General features: G+C 41.3%; 1 protein-coding gene across 2 annotated transcripts in view; it reads right to left on the reverse strand.

Moving 5' to 3' along the window:
* The window catches only part of FREM2 (FRAS1 related extracellular matrix 2), a 212,737-nt gene that overhangs the window by 122,695 nt on the left and 71,341 nt on the right, over positions 1-18,701 (reverse strand). The window lies entirely within an intron of this gene.

An 18,701-nucleotide genomic window follows, 5' to 3' on the forward strand; every position in this document is an offset into this window, starting at 1 on the left:
CGGGGGGGTGCGGCGGGGAGTGGGGGGGAGAGGGAGAGAGAGAGGGCTCCCCCCTGTTCCCCGCTACTGCCGCCCGCGCCGCCGCGCATCTCCCCGCCCCCCGGCGGCACCCGGACACTTACGCGCGAACACTGCAGTGTTCGGCAAAGCCGGTGTCCGGGTGCGGATGTGTCCGTAACGGACACGTTCGCTCATCCCTATTTATAAATGAAACAGTCCTAGTGATCAGCTGATTGCACCCAGCCCAACATCCCTGGTGCTCCCCTGATTGAAGGGGGAAGCTGAGAGCAGCTAGGCATTTTCCTAGGAAAATATAGCATTGTAGGGTAGTCATTAAAAGCAATAGCCAGACGCAATGCATGGATGGCACTGGGTTAGCAGGTCATCACTCCGGCTCTGAGTGGGGGGTTTCGAGCAGAGGACCCCCTCTATGAGGTCCATATGATCTAATGGGATTCCCAAGAGATAGCTGAGTTCAAGAGCGTGGCTATCTCAGGCAGTCCCATTGAAATGAATGGAGCAACAGTAAGCATATGCAACCACCTCTACCTTCACTTCAGCCCTGTTTTCAGATCGGTGGGGATCCCAGCTGTTGAACCCCCATGAATCTTAAAATTATCCCCTATGCTGTAGCTAGGGGATAACATTCAATAATGGCAGAACCCCTTTAAAGGGGTTGTCCCGCGAAAGCAAGTGGGTCTATACATTTCTGTATGGCCATATTAATGCACTTTGTAATGTACATTGTGCATTAATTATGAGCCATACAGAAGTTCTAAGAAATTTTTCACTTACCTGTTCCGTTGCTGGCGTCCTCGTCTCCATGGTGCCGTCTAATTTTCAGCGTCTAATCGCCAGATTAGACGCGCTTGCGCAGTCCGGGTCTTCTTCTTTTATGAATGGGATCGCTCGTGCCGGAGAGCGGCTCCGTGTAGCTCCGCCCCGTCACGTGCCGATTCCAGCCAATCAGGAGGCTGGAATTGGCAATGGACCGCACAGAAGCCCTGCGGTCCACCGAGAGAGAAGATCCCGGCGGCCATCTTCAGCAGGTAAGTAAGAAGTCACCGGATTCAGGTAAGCACTCTCTGGTTTTCTTTTTTAACCCCTGCATTGGGGTTGTCTCGCGCCGAACGGGGGGGGGGGTTGAAAAAAAAAAAAACCCGTTTCGGCGCGGGACAACCCCTTTAAGAATGACCAGTGCAAAATGGAATACTTTTCAAAATGTTCTTAAATACTTTGTTGTAAATCATGACCATTTTCAGGACCTCTGATTACTTTCAGGCAATAGAAACATTCTTGTTTACAAACGGGGGCTAAAATTGGCCAATATCTGACATAGATGGATGACTTATTACGAGAGGTTGCAAAAACATTCAGGTGATGTTTGCACGTAAATTTTGTCTGCAGATTTCGCATCAAATAATCTGTAAATCTGTGTCAGTTAAGTGTCCCATTCACGTGAGTGCCATAGTCTATACGGTGCAGATTTTTTCCATGCACGGATTGCAATCCATACACAACAAGAAAAAACAAAACTGACAGTCACTTTTTGATGTAGATTTTGTGTTGGTTTTTCTGCACCTTCGATTAGCTCAACTAACTGAAGCTAATCGATGTGTGGGTTCGTGGCAGTCATATGGAAAACTGCAGAAGAAATCTGTGCTTAAATGTAGAAATAGCTGCTCTCTTTTTTACATAGAAATCAGGTTGGAATTTTTCACCATGGATTTCTGCACAAGAGTACATCCTTGGCATATGTTCACACATAATGGATTTGCTATAGGCTATATGGCAGAAATCCAAGGCTACCAAAGATCTATGCTAATCCTTGGCTGTTCCATGGTGAATCCAAGGCAAAAAAGTGCCAGTTATCTTTTTATCCATCACACGGATTGAAAGCCACAGAAAATTTCTGATGCATGTGAACGGGGTTGTGGAAACCCTAGTCCCTTCCACTGGAGGCGAATTATCATGGGATTGGACAAGCAATTCAGTATGAAATCTGACCTAAAACTGCGTCAAATCCGGATTGTGTGAAAATACCTGTGTATTTACACATTGTGGTCATATCATAGTTTTTGGCATCATGCTATGAATACCATGGTAGGAACTACAACATGTGAAAGGTTTTAGACTCGATGCAATGAGAATTTTTCAATTCCGTAAAAAGTAGGCAGACATTTCAAAAAGGGCGAGTAATTGACACATGGGTGATATCAGAAATGTGATTGGGACTACTTTAAACAGTACATACTCATAGAATGGTAGAGTTGGAAGGGACCTCTGGGGTTGTCAGGTCCAACCCCTGCTCAATGCACGACCACTAAATCATCCCAAACTCCTCATAAAGGTATCAGAGATTGTATTTCTCTGTTTTAAGATCAGTCAATCCTACTCATAGAAATACTACCCACAATACCCATCCAATATAGGTAAACTTTACTATGCAGTTCATATATAGTTTTTACTCTTGAATTGTTTCTAAGATTTCGTAAAACTATGTAGACATCAATGCAGCTTGTCAGGTATTATAAATATCACAAAATATTTCTCTGCAATATCTCTAATCTTCTAGCAATTTTTTGACAGAAGGCTTTCATGAATTCATCGTGGCCTAGTTCTCTGCCGGCTGACCATCACATAACTCCTCTGTGATCTCTGTAACGTAAAAGCTGCTTTGATAAATGAATGATGAAAAATAATCTTATCTGACGACCTTGTAACACAAGAAATATCTTTTTGGCCTCATTGATTCTAATGAAGATTCTTAGTAGAAGGTGAGATGTGCATCAGCGCTCCCTTTATCTTCACCGGAAAGAGGATTTGTAGAGTCACTTCTAATTGAAAGCGTATGGGGGTGATTATCTAATCATGAAATGTATCAGACGTTGTCTCACAAAGAACCCAAAATGTTGCCCACACACAGATGAAAACCAGCCGACACAAAAAGGTCACGCAGCTGCCTTTTCTTGTAACACCCCAAAAACATAACACTGCTCTATTTCCACACAAATCCCACGCTTATAACAATGTCTTTTGAAACTAACGGTATTCATCCTTGTCCGTTAACCCTATATTTCACATTCAGTACCCATCAGAAAGTGGGAAAGTGCAAGTCCGTGATCAATCATTCATGGTAACTCTAGAAGCTCACAATTAAAGGGCTTATTCAGATGATTGTGTCTAATTGTGGAATGATTTAAATCCATGTGTATGTCCATGTTGTATCTGTATGTGTCCGTTTTTTATGCCAGTGTTTCATCCGTGTATCATCTGTTTTTTTTTCTCCTGTGCAAAAAGAAAGGAAGGTGGCCCCTTTGCTTTCTACCATTGCATAGCAGTGATCGATGCAAAGCTTTGCTGGGGGGGCAAAGGCCAAAAAAAAGCAATTTTTCACATTGGTTTTCAGGATTTATTTTTATGGCGTTCACCATGTGGTATAAATATTATGTCAACTTTTATCTCACGGCTCATTATGATTATGACAAGCGGATGTGCAGAGAGAATTTTAATGCTCTCCTAAACGAGCCAACAAATGAGCATTTGCTTGTTCATTGGCTGATCGTGGGCACATTTGTATGACCCATTCGAACGTTCTTGGCCGATAATGATGCCATGTAAAAGGACCTTAAATCAAGTGAATGATAGGAGCCACAGTACCAGGCATAGATGTTCATACTAATGAGCCATGTGTTTACACAAACAATGAAAGGAGTGCTTTATTTTGGTGGAGGTCCTGAAGGCCACACCTCAACCCCCAAAAATTGTTAACATCAACTTTTAAGGCCCCTTTACATTTTCAACAACGAGTAGTAAATCTGTGACTTTTGTTATTGGTTTTGGCTATCTCACCAACATCTTAATTTATTAATATAGAGATAATTTTCAAAGGACTACTTCAGATATATATTTTTTCATTCATTATGTAACTAGTCCCTCAGTATGTATATGTCAGCTGGCATTACATTGACTCAGTTGGATCATGTGGTCTCATTGTGACTGCCTGGGAATTACTTGTCTTTCTGTCCTTTCGAGGAGTCACCATACAAGAAGTCACCAAAAGAGTTATTTAAAAAAACCAAAAAACTAACACTTTAGGTATTCCTACAGCATAATTGAAAACTATAGATAACACACACTAATATATGATGAATTGTGTAACATGAAACTCAGCTCTGCTCCACATATTTGTCTACTGACCTCAAGCGTGTAGACTATAATACGTAGGACAGGATCACTAATACAACTAGACCACAAGGCAGGTAGAGCAAACATGTTTGGGCGCTAAAACAATGAGCAGTCCAGTCATTTGTCACTAGGATCCACGCCCTATGTGTGCGGGGTGTATTTTTTTTTTGACAAACACCTGGCTCGGGACTCTATAAATACATCACCTGCAGCTACAAGCACTTTGCTGGAAGACGGGATGTGCATTCTTAAAAGAAACCTCATGGCCCCGGGGCATATAGTCACACACTGGTGTAATTCCTCTGGTGGCGCCAGACTATTTCCTGTGCACTGTCAGATTACTGGATATGAAAACAAGGGCTGAGTGCCCAGGTGACAATGTGATAGCATAGGAGCATACCTGACAGCTGAAAAATAAAGTGTGGTGAACAGGATTAAGTACTGGATAGACAAGGACATGCCACGGAAAAAGCACAGGTTGTTCTACTCGTAAACCAAACAATCTACCTTAAATAATTGGGGTTAAACAACAGGCCAAACAAGCGTAGCCCTTCATGTAAGAAGTAGTCCTCACTTAAATGTGCTTTTTTATTCCAGTTTGTATTGTACAGGGTGATTCTTTCACTAGGAAACCCAACATTCCTCAATATATGTGTCTGGTTCCCTACTAAAATTGATCTGTATTTGCCTTGTAAATAAATAAACCTTGTTATTCGTATAGTGCCAACTTATTCCACAGCGCTTTCAGGTAATTTACCCTCCCACCAAGCTGGGTACTCATTTTACTGACCTCGGAAGGATGGAAGGCTGAGTTAACCTTGAGTCAGCTACCTGAACCACACAGGGATTGAACTTGCAACCTTCAGGTTGTGAGCGAGAGCTTAGGACTACATTTCTGCTGCCTTAACACTCTGAACCACACAAGGCCTTGTATGTTGCCAAACCAGGTCTGCCTAGAGCATCTGTGAAAACGGCCCCTCTAGCATCTAAGAACTTTTGTATGTGAGTCTGCATATTGGCCAAGACATCCGCTAATGTGACATCGGTAATAGCAGCAACCTCCAGTCATATTGTGTCTTTGAGGATGTTAACCATAAACAATATTGTATGTTTTTCCAAATCTGCTGGACTCAACCCTTGGATTATGGGTACATGATATCAGTGCAGCTTCATTTTTTAAAAGCTTTAACATGTGGAATAAGGAATGCCACTTTCTTACAAAAGTCTTAATTTGGTTGGCCATGGCAGGAATTGATCCTTCACATCCTGCACCGTACGATCAGACATCTTCCGGTCTCCTGCATGTTGAGTCAAATCACTTACAAATGGCTCAGAATATTGGTGAATACAGGATTGTCTGTACACTTCCTTCACCATACTTATTTAAAAATGTCCGCTGACATTGGTTAAATTAACCCGTTCACCAATATTCATGAACAATAAACACGCTTTTCAATGAGTACAAGTTTGCTGCACACTTAGTCATGCTCCTGTTTGGCAGTCGGGTCACGACGTCATGGGCACAATCTACTTCGTTCAGAGGTGTGATGCTTTGATAGACTTGGAGGAGATTTATGAAACTGTCTTAAAAAAAACAAACTATCTGTTGCCTACAACATCCAATCACAGCACAGCTTTCCTTCCTCATAGAACTCCTAAAAAATTAAAACTGCGCTGTGATTGGTTACTATGGGCAACAAAAACAGTTTTTCTTTCAGATGGCTTTCATGAATCTGCTCTTCATAACCTTCATCCATACCAGTACAAAAATTACAATGTTATTGAGGAATGTTTGGGTTTCCTAGCAAGAAAAATGCCCCTTTTTTACTCATTCACTTAAAAACACAATGATAATTAAGAGCCTTTGGACTCTTTTAACCCCCTTACAATTCAGGACCACCTCAGTTTGTTTTGCAGGGAAAGAACATTATAATTTTGGATGAATAGAGCTCATTCTACTTTAAACGTTTGTAGCTCCAGGTTCTTTCAGTGCTAATGACATGCTTTTGGTGTCATTTTAAAGCTAAGATTCATGTCAGTAGCTTTGATAGAACCAGAGCTATAGCCATTTGAAGTGGGGTTGATAATACTGAATTTATGGCTTTTAGTTTTCAGTCAGTATGTAGTAAGTAGAGCAATACAGAGAGAGGGGTAAGAAAGACCAGCCCACAGTAGAGAAGATCTGTGATCTCCTATATGTCTTCCTGTCTCAGTGGAGGAGTGACAAGAATTTGTGTTCATGTCATCACCCCCATCAATCAGAGAGCATATTTGCTCACTGATTGTCATATATGGGGGTCTTTTTCCCAGAAAAAGAGTGAAATGATGTGAACTTGCTGATCTAATCACTCCTCTACACCATTTAACCCCATAGATACTGCAGTTGTTGCAGACCGTAGCATCTAAACAGTTAGAAAAAAAACTATTGGAGAAACTTTTTTGTTTTTATAGAAGGCTTTAAATATTGAAAAAAAGAACAAAAAAACTACAAATAATTGGTCTCACCACATCCATAACAACAAGGAATAGAAAATATATCATCATTCACGCAGCATAGTAATTTCCATAAAAAAAAATAAAAATAAATGACCAAAGCACATGTTTTCTGTTCCTCTAGCTTTCCCAAAACAGGAATAAAAAATAATTAAAAAGTCGTATATACAGAAGGGTTATTCTTTACCTTGACTCTTAATGCAATCATGCCTAACTAGTAGCTTAGTTTATTTACGCTTTGAATTACTTTTCAATGGGTTTTGTTGTGTTAAGAGAATAGCTTTTTTAATGGATTAAGATGAGACAACTTTCTGTGTCATGCTATCACAATCAAGCTGAAATTTGTCCCATTTGTACCTCAAAATGGTACCAATAAAAACTACTTGTCCTCATATAGCTCTGTCAACAAAAAAATGAAAATGCTCTGGTCCTGAAATGTGGCACCACACAAGAAAATCTTTTTTTTTTTTTAAAGTGTTTATATTGTACAGCAGAATAAAATCTCTATGAATTTGGTGTTGTTATACTCATAATAAGCCGTAAAATAAAAATTAACATAATATTTCTACCACATGGTAAACGCCATAAAAATAAATCTTAAAAACCAATGCTGAAATTTCATTTTAAATTATAAAAATGATTCAATACATTATATGTACCCCAAATTAATTCCTGTAAAAACTAGAACTCTTCTCAGAAAATACAAGGTCCCATACAGCTAAACTGCCAAAAAAATTAAACTTAGAACCACTAGAATACAAAAGGAGATACAACATACTGGCTCCTACGGCTAAAATTAGTTATGTCACTGAAGGGTTAGAAATTGATTTACGGGGACCGAGTTCTGCGTCAAATATTTACATGAGACATAAATTCGAAATCTACAATAAGTGTAATTTTTTTGGCAGGTTTTTCTAATTGTAACGTGGCGTTAAACCCACAAAAAAAAAATAGGGCAACTGAGAACTTAAGGTTGATGGAATTTTGTGACAAGTAATGTTACGGCACTGTGGATGAAGTTTGTTGATGCCTACTGTAGCATTGGAACATCAAAAAACTTTTTAATGCAGATGTGGGTTTTACTGTGTCCAAATAAAAAGTACAAATATCCTTAGGTAAATATGCAGAAAGTTTTATCTTATGAAAATACTAACGACCACCTGTCTGTGAGTGACTGTGGGAGTTACATGTGATGATGTCACCATCACGTGATCACTCACTGGGGCTCTGAGCTCCGCCCCATATCACATGACAGTGATGTAATCCCAGGTCCTAAAACATGGAGAGCCTGACAGCACCGGTGTGCTTACAGGACCTGTGATGATGTCACGGTTATGTGATCAGTCATGTGTGTGATATGCATGTAGCAGAGCTGTGCGCATGTGATGTACACGTAGCAGAGCTGTGTGTGTGACGTGCGTGTAGCAGAGCTGTGTGTGTAAAGTGCATGTAGCAGAGCTGTGTGACGTGCTATTGCGCAATGTGCCAGCAGAAACACTGGTACTAGTCTACTTTAGATAATCAAAGGAGAAGATCTGGCCGCAAAGTTCTTTAAACTGCCATGTCCCTTTAGCTCATGTTGGTCTCTCTCTGCCTCACTAATGGGCTATTAGTATGGAATCTGATCAGCTAAAAAATAGGTGGAAACTGCAATTATATAGTCAGATTAATATTGTTTAACGTTTTATATTCAGTTTATACTCACTTTAGGGTCCTGACAAAAAGTATTAGTGTTACTCATAAACGATAATCAGGTTGCAGTGGAAAATAAAAGCAGTATCGACTGGGCAACACTAACAATCATTTGTCTCCACACTGCTGATCCTCTGCCCGAAGTGAACGGCAAAATGTGTGCTAATCCACATGCTATATAGTCGATCAGTGCTTATTAAAAACAGCAGAGAATCAGCCCTTAGGGCCCTTCTATACGGGCCAGTTCTTGGCCCACGTGTCGATCAACAAAATAGCATAGTGATTGACACTCGTTAAAGCCATTCATATGTGGCAATCAATCACTGGCAAGAGGACGAACGATCATTACTACATCCCTTTAAAGATTGCATTCATCAGTAGAACATCTCCTCATCTACATGTAGACATGTACTGCTGACAAACGAGAAGTTGTATGCCTGCATAAACAATGCGAGCAGCTGATGAACGAGTACATGCTTGTTTATTGGCTGATCGGGGCATATTCACATGCAAAATGGCCTTAATGGCCTGTTTCCATAAACAGTTACACCATGGCTAGCAAGGATCAAGTTTTGAATTCATCAACACATAAAAGTGCAAATGTAACAATTCCATTTTAAAGGAATTCCATTTTATATATATATATGTTTTTTTCTCCCCTACATCATTTAATAAGAACAGTTGCAACTTGGCCCCAACACAAAATCAGTAATTGAGCCTCCAACTTTTGCATTATTTTTAGTACTGGGCTCTTCGTATGGGGCAGAAGGTGATTTTAGGCCCCCTAGGTTCCGGCTCCCAGGTACAGCAGCACCTTCTGCTCCACCTCAGTAATTTGTTCCCAATTATGAACCAAAATAATAGAACTGATGCCTATTAGCACCAGCCAAATGCAAGGAAAAAAATAATCTTTCTGAGGAATTTTAGAGATATTAAGTATTTTATCCTTGCTTTTCACGGTACTTTGGCAAAAGAACACATGAATACCACACTCAAAGGCGGTGGAGAAATGCCACATGCGTTCCTTTCCATTTACTTTTAATTTATTTCAGATTAATTGTGCAGTGTAATCTTGACTACTTAATTTTTAATAATGCTTGAATAGACGCACTCCTCGGAAACTGTTCTCCAGCCCATTAATGATAGGTTAATGCAAGAAATGTTCTTTCATAACTACACTTAAAGGGGCTGACGGAATTATGAAAAAAACTACTGCTCTCTTAAGAAAAACTGCCACACTTGTCCCCCGCTTGCATCTGGTATTATAGCTGAGCTCCATTAAAGTAAATGAGGTTGGGTTACAATAACAAACACAATAGAGTATAACACCTCGAACATACCATAGTGGCTTCCAAAAAATAGATTTGTACCATTACAGGATCTGACCATTCCATCAATAGCTTAAGAGAATTTTGACACCATAACCAATCAGAGCAGAGATGAGGATCATGACGTTCAGCCAGAGGCAGATCAGCCATAGGCTCTACAGGTAGAAGTCCCGGTAGGCCGGTAAGGTTACGGGCCAGTCTGGTTAGGCAGACCCAATCTCTTCCACTGGCATAGGGAGCAACTGCAGGTTGGCTGTGGCAGGAAATCCTTTAATTACAGAAGACAGTGTGACTGGTGGTGGCAGGTGGTGCCCACATCATCTGAATTTCTTCTAATTTAAGCATCCCTCTCTGCATCCTTTTTGGGGCGCTAAAGAGCTGAGCTGGTACAATTGTGCACTGCGTTTAGCTCATCCAGGCAACAAGCAACAAATGGATAACATCTCACAGCACAGATCCAGCATCAAGTAATATGTGTTGGCCCCAAAATTTGGACTTACGACATGAGGCCACAATTGGATTATTTTCCAGATCCATTTGAAGCTCCCAGTCCGCCGCTAGATTCAGCAGAGGACAACAGCAGATGTGGAACACATGCTACGGGTTTTTAGAACTTTTTGGGGTTATTTTACAAAAACTTATCAGTCCTTATTGAATATGTTACCTATATATGCAATCATGACAGCAGATTTTTATTGCAATTAAAAGGGTCCACACACATGTTCTGTATAGATAGAAGAAGACGGATCAGATGTCTAAAATTGTTTGCCTGCACTCACCCTAGAATGTTGGATACAAGTGAATCTAAAAAAGCTCTATGATTAATGGACACTAATCCAAATTGGACTGAAATTGTCTTGTGTCATCGAGCATGACATCACTCATATCCACTACATGTAAAAAATCAAATTATTATTCTAACATATAAGCCAGCAAATGATAAGAGTCATTTGGCTCTTTTCTGAACGAGAATGGTCTGCAGTAAGAGGTAATCCAGATGACATTAAAGCTGTCTTCAGATGACCGCACACAAATTACTTTTTTATTGAGGTTGAAAAAGCCAAAAATATTACCTGTTATAATGAAAAGGAGATAATTTTTCATGGTTTATAAGAGGGCATGTTGGTTTGTTTGGAGGAAATTGGAAATGGTGTGCTTTAAAAATGTTGTTACTAGACCATGAATATAAAGGGGCTTTTTACTATTGTTCAGTGATGGGCAAACTTTTGAAAAGTTTGGGTCAGCTATATGGCAGAACTTTTGCAAAAAACCTGGTTCAGTCAAAATTAATTTAAACCGAAGCGGAGGTTCACTAAAACCATCAAAAAGTGTGTATAACGCTGTCTAAGAGCTATAAAGTCCCATATAACAAGCTGAGAGGGTTTTATGGCTCCTAGACAGTGTTATACACCAGTGTTCAGGACTGGTCTTGAGGGAACCGAACCAGTAGAGCCCTGTGTAGGGTAGAATTTTGCTAACAGTTGGGTTTGGGTTCATGTTTTAGCAAAATTCGATCCAAAACAGGGTTCTACTGGTCTGGTTCACTCAATATTACTGTTGTGGTTTCTAGCCATGTACTGTATAAACCACAAGATAAAGAGGTATTCCCCCCCAATCGTTTTTGCCTGGTAGATGGGGCTCCCAGAGACACGAGACCCCGGAGTGCAGCATAAAATTAAGTATGCAAGTTTTCTGTGGAACGATTGAATCCACACTAGAATGAAAAAAATCTGACGATCTAAGCAACTGGACATAAATGCTAGACTTTCATACACTGCCAGCCTTATGGGATTTTCTTGTGCATCAGTGTGGAGAGTATACCAAGAATGGTGTCATCGAAGTAAAACACCCAGCAGGAAAAGGATTCTGTGGACATAAACAGGGTGATAAAAGAGGTCAAAGAGGGATTGAATTCATTAGCATAGATGGGCTACAACCGTAGATGACCAGTTTGAGGACCACTGCTGTCTAAGAAAAACAAAAAGACAGCACAGGATCACTGAGCAGTGGAAAAGCATTGTCTGGTCAGAGGAGCAAAGATTTTAGTTGTGCCATGTTGATGAGATGATGAGAAATTAGCACAAGCAGCATGAATTGATGAACCCATCCTTTTAGGTGTCAATAGTTCAGGCTGGTGGAGGAGTAATGATGTAGGGAATGTTTTGTTGGCCACACTGGGTCCTCTGATACCTCTGGATGGATGTCACGATGAATTGTTGTCGTTCTGAACTCCAAAGAAGGTCCAACACGCTACTATACAGGTGGCTCCAATAAAGTGGCCCTTCAGTATAGATTATAATCCTAAACTTAATTGGTGAAGGTGATGGAATAAAGAGTCTTTTATGACCAATTAAACATATTATTTTGTGAATTGACCATTCTAAGTAAATGGACTGCCAGCATGCAGAACATACGGAATGCATGGACAGGCTCAGATGATTTCTTGGCTGCTGTTTTTTAGTTGCTAATTTTTTTTCACTTGTTCTGACAGCCTAATCCCAGCTTTAGTCACTTCTCTCCAGAGTATTAGTGAAGGTATACAATGTTCCACCTGCCCTCGGTACTAACAAGTGATTTCATGAAGTATTTACAAAGCTCTGCACTTAGGAGGCTAAAAACCGTCACAGCAAAACAATAATATGACTATAAGGTAATCTAAGGCGCGGAATGAAGGATGTAGACATCTTATTTGGAGTCGCAGCGTGCCAGAGATAAATGTTTGCTTGATGAATTATGAAAAGATAGTGACTACAAGAAAAATACAGAGCATATCTAAAGGAGTGGGAAATAGAAGACTTAAAATTGTTCACTAGGCTGAAGACTTTTCAGATTTTATTCAGCTGTTTTCAATTTAGTTTTTTCTAAGGCCTCATGTCCACGGGCAAAAGAATTAAAATCCGCAGCGGATTTTAACTCTTCTCCCGCCGCAGATCCGCACCCCATAGGTATGCATTGACCACCTGCGGGTAGATAAATACCCGCGGATGGTCAATAAAAGTGAATTTTAAAAAATGTAGCATGTAAAAAAACGCGACATGCTCCATTTTCGTGCGGGTCTCCCGCGGGGACGGCTCCCGCAGGCTTCTATTGAAGCCTATGGAAGCCGTCCGGATCCGCGGGAGACCTAAAATAAGAATAACTTACCCACAGCGGACCGGGCAGGTCTTCTCTACCTCACAGACGGATCTTCTTGCTTCGGCTCGGCGGATGTGCCCGGCGCATGTGCGCGGCACGCCGCTGATGTCCCGAGTACATCCGCCGCCCGAAGAAAGAAGATCCAGCCATGAGGAAGAGAAGACCTGCCCTGTCTGCTGCGGGTAAGTTAATTCTTATTTTAAGCGTTCATGTCCGCGGGGCAGGAGGGACCCGCTACGGATTCTCCATGTAGAAACCGTAGCGGGTCTGATTTTCCCCGTGGACATGAGGCCTTAGACTTCATGTACAGAAGATACAAATCAAGCACAATTAATGAGTTAAAGACTGGACGAGGGAGAGAGGATCATGCCTGCAAGCGCTTACAGCAATGTTTCCCAACTCCAGTCCTCGGGGACCCCCAACAGGTCATGTTTTCAGGATTTCCTCAGTATTGCACAGGTGATGTAATTATTGTCAGTCTTCAGACATTGCCACAGGTGTTCTTACTATAGGAGATCCTGAAAACATGACCTGTTGGGGTCCCTGAGAACTGGAGTTGGGAAACACTGGCCTACAGTCTACAAGGGAAGGGGACAGACACAGTAGGTGGGGGTAGAAGCTGCTCATATGGTAGTACAGTGGTAACAGGGGTATTGTAGGCTTTTCTGAAGAGGTGAGTTTTCAGGTTGTTTTTGAAGGTTTCAAAGGTAGGGGAGAGTCTGTTCGTGTTGAGTAGTGAGTTCCAGAGTTTGGGGATGTACAGGAGAACTCTTGGAGACAGATTTGTCATAAACAAACTAGAGGAGAACAGAGGAAAAGCAGGTCTTGTCAGGACCAGAGAATATGTGTGGAGAGGTATCGGGATATTATTTTAGAGATATGTGAAGGGGACAGATAGTGGACAGCCTTGTATATCATTGATAATATTTTGAACTATTCGCAGGGCAGTGGGAAGCCAGTGAAGGGATTGGCAGAGGGGAGATGATAAAGAATAATGAGGGGAGATGGATCAGCCAGCAGAGTTAAGGGTACATAGGATGGAGGTATACCTGAAACGCAGTTTGTATGCCCATCTATATTGACAGTAGTTCTGAAGTCTATATGTGCTAATAAATACTCACAATTTGGGGGGACCATTGACTAAAACACTCTGTATTGTGATTGAAGCACACCTGGATTTAGGGGGTACTGAGAACTAAGGGTGAAGGTTTGCCCCGCCTGAACCCAAAATAATGTAAGTGTGGTTTATATGTTTTATTCATTATCACATGCTGATGTGTATTGGAGGAAATCCCTGAGCACCTGTTCTGTTCCATTTTATTCATACGTTTCTGCTCCTGGCTCTAAACAACCTCTGAGTTTTATAGAGCTATAATGTCACGTCCCTGCAGCACACGAGCACCTCGCTCAGCACGGACGGAGGGTGAAAATTACCACTATAGTAGCTAGAAGACTTTTGTACTGAAGGACAGTGCGCACCACCAATAAAATACATATCCCAGAACTAAGGCCCGTGCGACACCTGAGTTCCACACTCCGCATGGAGTAGGGAACAGACCAATGGTAGAAAAACTGCACACGCTGTATTGCGGAACAGTAGCACCACTCCGGGGAGAGAAGGAGGCCTAACCCTAAGCTAGCTGGGAGGGTGACGGGTCCCTACCTAAAGTGGGGACATCGTCTCTATAAAGAAGGCCCAGCGGTCTTCTTTCTGGGCCCTGATTGTCCCTATAGGAACCCCTGGAGAGACGCACCAACACGCAAAGCAAAAACAAAATAAGAAAGCGACAAAACCAACTGGAAAAGAACCAGCAGCTACTTATCTGTAAGTTGCAAACCACCCAGCACAGTAGAGCTCCACACTCCAAGTTCTCCACTGTGGAATGGAATAAGTAGCACTGCTCACCAGAAGGGGTGAGAATATATAGCCCCTCTGCACCTGACATGATGGCAGAGTAAATGGAAAACCACACCTCCACCCTACTCTCAGGCATGGCTAATCCAGAATGCATCCATGCAGCAAGGTAGGCAGCACGAACAAACCCTGCACACGATGCATTAATCCTTGACCTACTGAACCAGGCAACTGGACTTTGCCTGTGTTGAAGCCACCATGCCACGACATTATCGCGACCGACAAGCCGCAACACATAATAGGTAACCCACTGTTTCTTTATACAACAGTGTCTATTATTAGGCTTAGTGGCCAGAAGAAAGATATAAGGATTTGGGGATTTTTAAAAAATATAAATCATGATATTGAAATTAAAATAAAATCACTTGAAAATTCTTTAAAAAAAAAAAAAGGTTTAACATTAAAACTTGATTAGTAAAATAGGTCATTTTCTGATGACATATTCCAGTGGTTGAGCAGCAATCTTTTTATGCATGGTGACGAACTTATAGTTCTGGAGCAATCGGTTTCATCAGTCTGCTAATGTGTTGGACAGGTGTAACCCAAATTTAGATTAGGTTCGGTAAGAGTCTGTAAGCAAAAACAAGAGTGCGTGAAACAATGTTTCCAGAAATATTTATTATAGAAATATTTAATGCTTGTATCTTATGATGACCAATTCTCCTCTGATATAAAACATGGCATAATATAAAAAGGAAACTTTGTAGCAGTATATATAACATTACTTTATGTCATAATTTACATGATACATTTTTATATCAAAAATACAACAAAATCAAACATTTGACCAAACGTTGCACCCTGTTCTGCTCCCTTCGGCTACTTTCACATCATAATTTTGCCTCTGCCCCATTCTCTGTCCTGATTTACATCTCATTAAGACAGAAAACTGAATGAAACCATAGCCTTTAGGGCTCTTTCCCACGAGCGTAGGCGTTTTTACGTTTGCCTGCCGGCGCTCTAAAAGCGTGTGAGCGGGCACACAAATCTAAAATTTGTGTGCCCATTCAGATGGCACAGGCCCAGCACATATACACCGAGGCTGCAATGCCATTGCCTCCCCGGCTCACCTCCTTTCTCCCTCCCTCAGACTGCTTTCAATGGGAGTGGGTGGGGTGAAGGTGGAACTAATCACCCTATCCCTCCCTGCCCCTTGAATTAGCCCCGCCCCTCCCATTCCAAACAGCTGGAGGAGAGGAGAAGAGAAGGGGGAGAGAGTTTAGCCATCACGCTGCTAAACTCCGTCCCCCCTCTTTTCTCCCGTAGGAGCCCATGCAGCGGCAAACATATTCCGGGCACAAAGATAGTTCCAGGGTTAATTTTACTGCCCGGCGTAAAAGTGCCCGGCGCTATATTTTCTGGCCGGGCACTTTTACGCCGTGGAAATACACCTGTGTTATTTGATGCATTGGAATCCAATGCATCAGATGGTACCATTTTAGTCTTCCGGACACCTGCATTGTTTTCTATCCTCATCTTAAATATAGCAAACTAAGCATAAATTTGATGAACAACTCGGATATTGTCCCTTATGACTAACCTGAATCTCCTCTACCCTGGGGCTATGTGCTTCAAGCTGTCAAGAAGATATATACCAAGCCTTCATACTTATAATTTTCACTCCACTATAATTTATTTCAAGCCTTTTTCCTTTACCAGTAATATAAAAAGTCTGTTTATTGTCTAAAAACATCCCAATTTCCACCAGTTTGAAACTGGTTCAGTTGATTCTAATTTATGGCCTTCTGTAAAGATCCCTTTGTGCTGACAACAGGGAGGAATGACTCGTAGAATTATATATGCTGTCTTATAAATCAGCAGATTTGGAATTTAGTATCATCTCTATGCTGATGACATCCAAATATACACAGCTTCCAGATACGTCACTCCTTCGCTACTACAAAACACCAGTGATATCCGCCCGCTGTCTCTCATCCCATGTCCTCTCTCTATCTAAAACTGAATCGATCAAAGCCTGAACTTCTCATGTTTTTGTCATCTACTAACCAACCATAACTCCTAGTCAGCACGCCCCTTGTCTTGGGGTCATATTTGACTTTTATCTTTCCTTCACTCCCCATATTCAATTACTTGCTTGCTCATGTCACCTGTACCTCAAAAACATTTCCAGAATCCGTCTTTTTATTACAGTGGAATCAGCAAAAACTCTTGTTGCTCTGATCCATTCTTGTCTTAACTACTGTAACTCGTTACTGATTGGACATCCACTCATTAAAGTCTCTCTTCTCCAACCTATCCTGAATATAGCAGCAAGGCTCGTCTTTTTGTTTAACTACTACACCGATGCCTCCACTCTGTGCCAGTCAAAAATTTTTCTAAAATATACCAAGTTCTCCTTACCCTCTCATTTGCTGCTCTTTGCACCCTATTTCATGCATGTAAGTTCTGATTTTCAAGTGGTCTTCCACATTTTTCTGCTGTTTATAGTCTACTTTCAGGGAAGGGGGCTGTAGCAAGCTTAGCATTCTGCCAGTAGTTCACTGTCCTGACTTTCTTGCCCTTACTTCCCATGCTGAATTGCACTGTCTATGGTCCAATGAGCAGGGAGGCAGTATCTGAATATCTGTCCCTCTGCTTTCTCAGGACGATTAGGCATTTAGAGACATTCTAGCCAAATGGTTCGTAAACCCACAGTAATGCATACAAACACACACAGACACACAAAGAAGCTGTAATAGCAGGAGAGGCAGAGGCTGTGGAGTTTATTATCACAGTGTCTGCACATCTGTCAGCTTGCAGCCTGTAAATGCAGGGGAGCCACCTGTGAAGATAACCCCTTCCGTTGTTGCTATGAAAAGGTCCCTTGTTACTAAGGAAGCTCTGTACCTAGCAACAGATTGCAGAGAAGCTGGAAGGGAGACCTATAGTAGCAGCCACTTTAAATGTGATTTACAGTGGTAAAGCAACAAAAGTTTTAATGCATGTGTATTACAGTAATGATGAGACTAACAAAAGCTAGTAGATGCACATAAGTTGTCTAAAAAGATAGTGCCCCTTTAAATATGCCATATATAAGATCTCTACAGCTGTCTCAACAAGTGATATCTGTCAACTCCCATATTTAGTTCTTCACTTAATGTACAGTATACCACTTTTTATTAGCAAGTCCACTTGCAAATCTCTTTCCCATCTAATCATGAAGACAAATTTCCTTTCTGTTGGCCTTTTCCGTTCAGAATAACTGATATCATACATTAGTCAAAATTGCTTATTAGTTTAATATTATACGTAATGTCTGATTCTATCTGTACATGTTCCCTCTGATTTGTAAAGTGCTGTAGAATATGTTGGTGTAATAGGAAAAAGTAATTATTTTTGAAAAAAAGTCTACTTTTCACTTTGATCCATATGCCCAATGTCACCTGCTCTACCCGAAGAAAAGACACTGAGGGTAAAAGAGATCCACAGTTTATCTGCAGGGCCTGAGGGGTCGGTGCATGACACTGAGACCCAAAGAACACCAAAGAGCGAACCCCTCTGTCATGCACGACCCCTCAGGATCTGCTCTAGGACTAATACAGTGTACGTTTTGCATGAACTGTTCCTTGAGCAATTTTTTAACATCTCCTATAACCTAAATATATACACATTGCCTCATTAGTTCCCTTTATGGTGTTCAATTGTTGTTTCCAATTCCCTGGTGATCCACATTCATCTCAATGACCCTGTAAGCCAAGCAGTGAAACGTGCAGCAGGGTCCGAGGTGGCGGTTGGGTGAACTGAATCTGACAAGTATGTCTCATTCTGGCTAGTAACAAGCTATCTGGTTTGGGTATGTTGTACTTAGGCCTACTTCTGTATTCATTTGATATATACTGTATTATTGTAGTTTGGGCTGAACTCCGGCATGGAGCTTGTGCTTGTAATGTTATAATGTGGTTTCTGCCTAACCACCATCCTCTTCAAAGTCTTAGGCCTCATGTTCATGG

Source organism: Eleutherodactylus coqui, chromosome 1, assembly GCF_035609145.1.
Source record: "Eleutherodactylus coqui strain aEleCoq1 chromosome 1, aEleCoq1.hap1, whole genome shotgun sequence".
Classification (NCBI taxonomy): domain Eukaryota; kingdom Metazoa; phylum Chordata; class Amphibia; order Anura; family Eleutherodactylidae; genus Eleutherodactylus; species Eleutherodactylus coqui.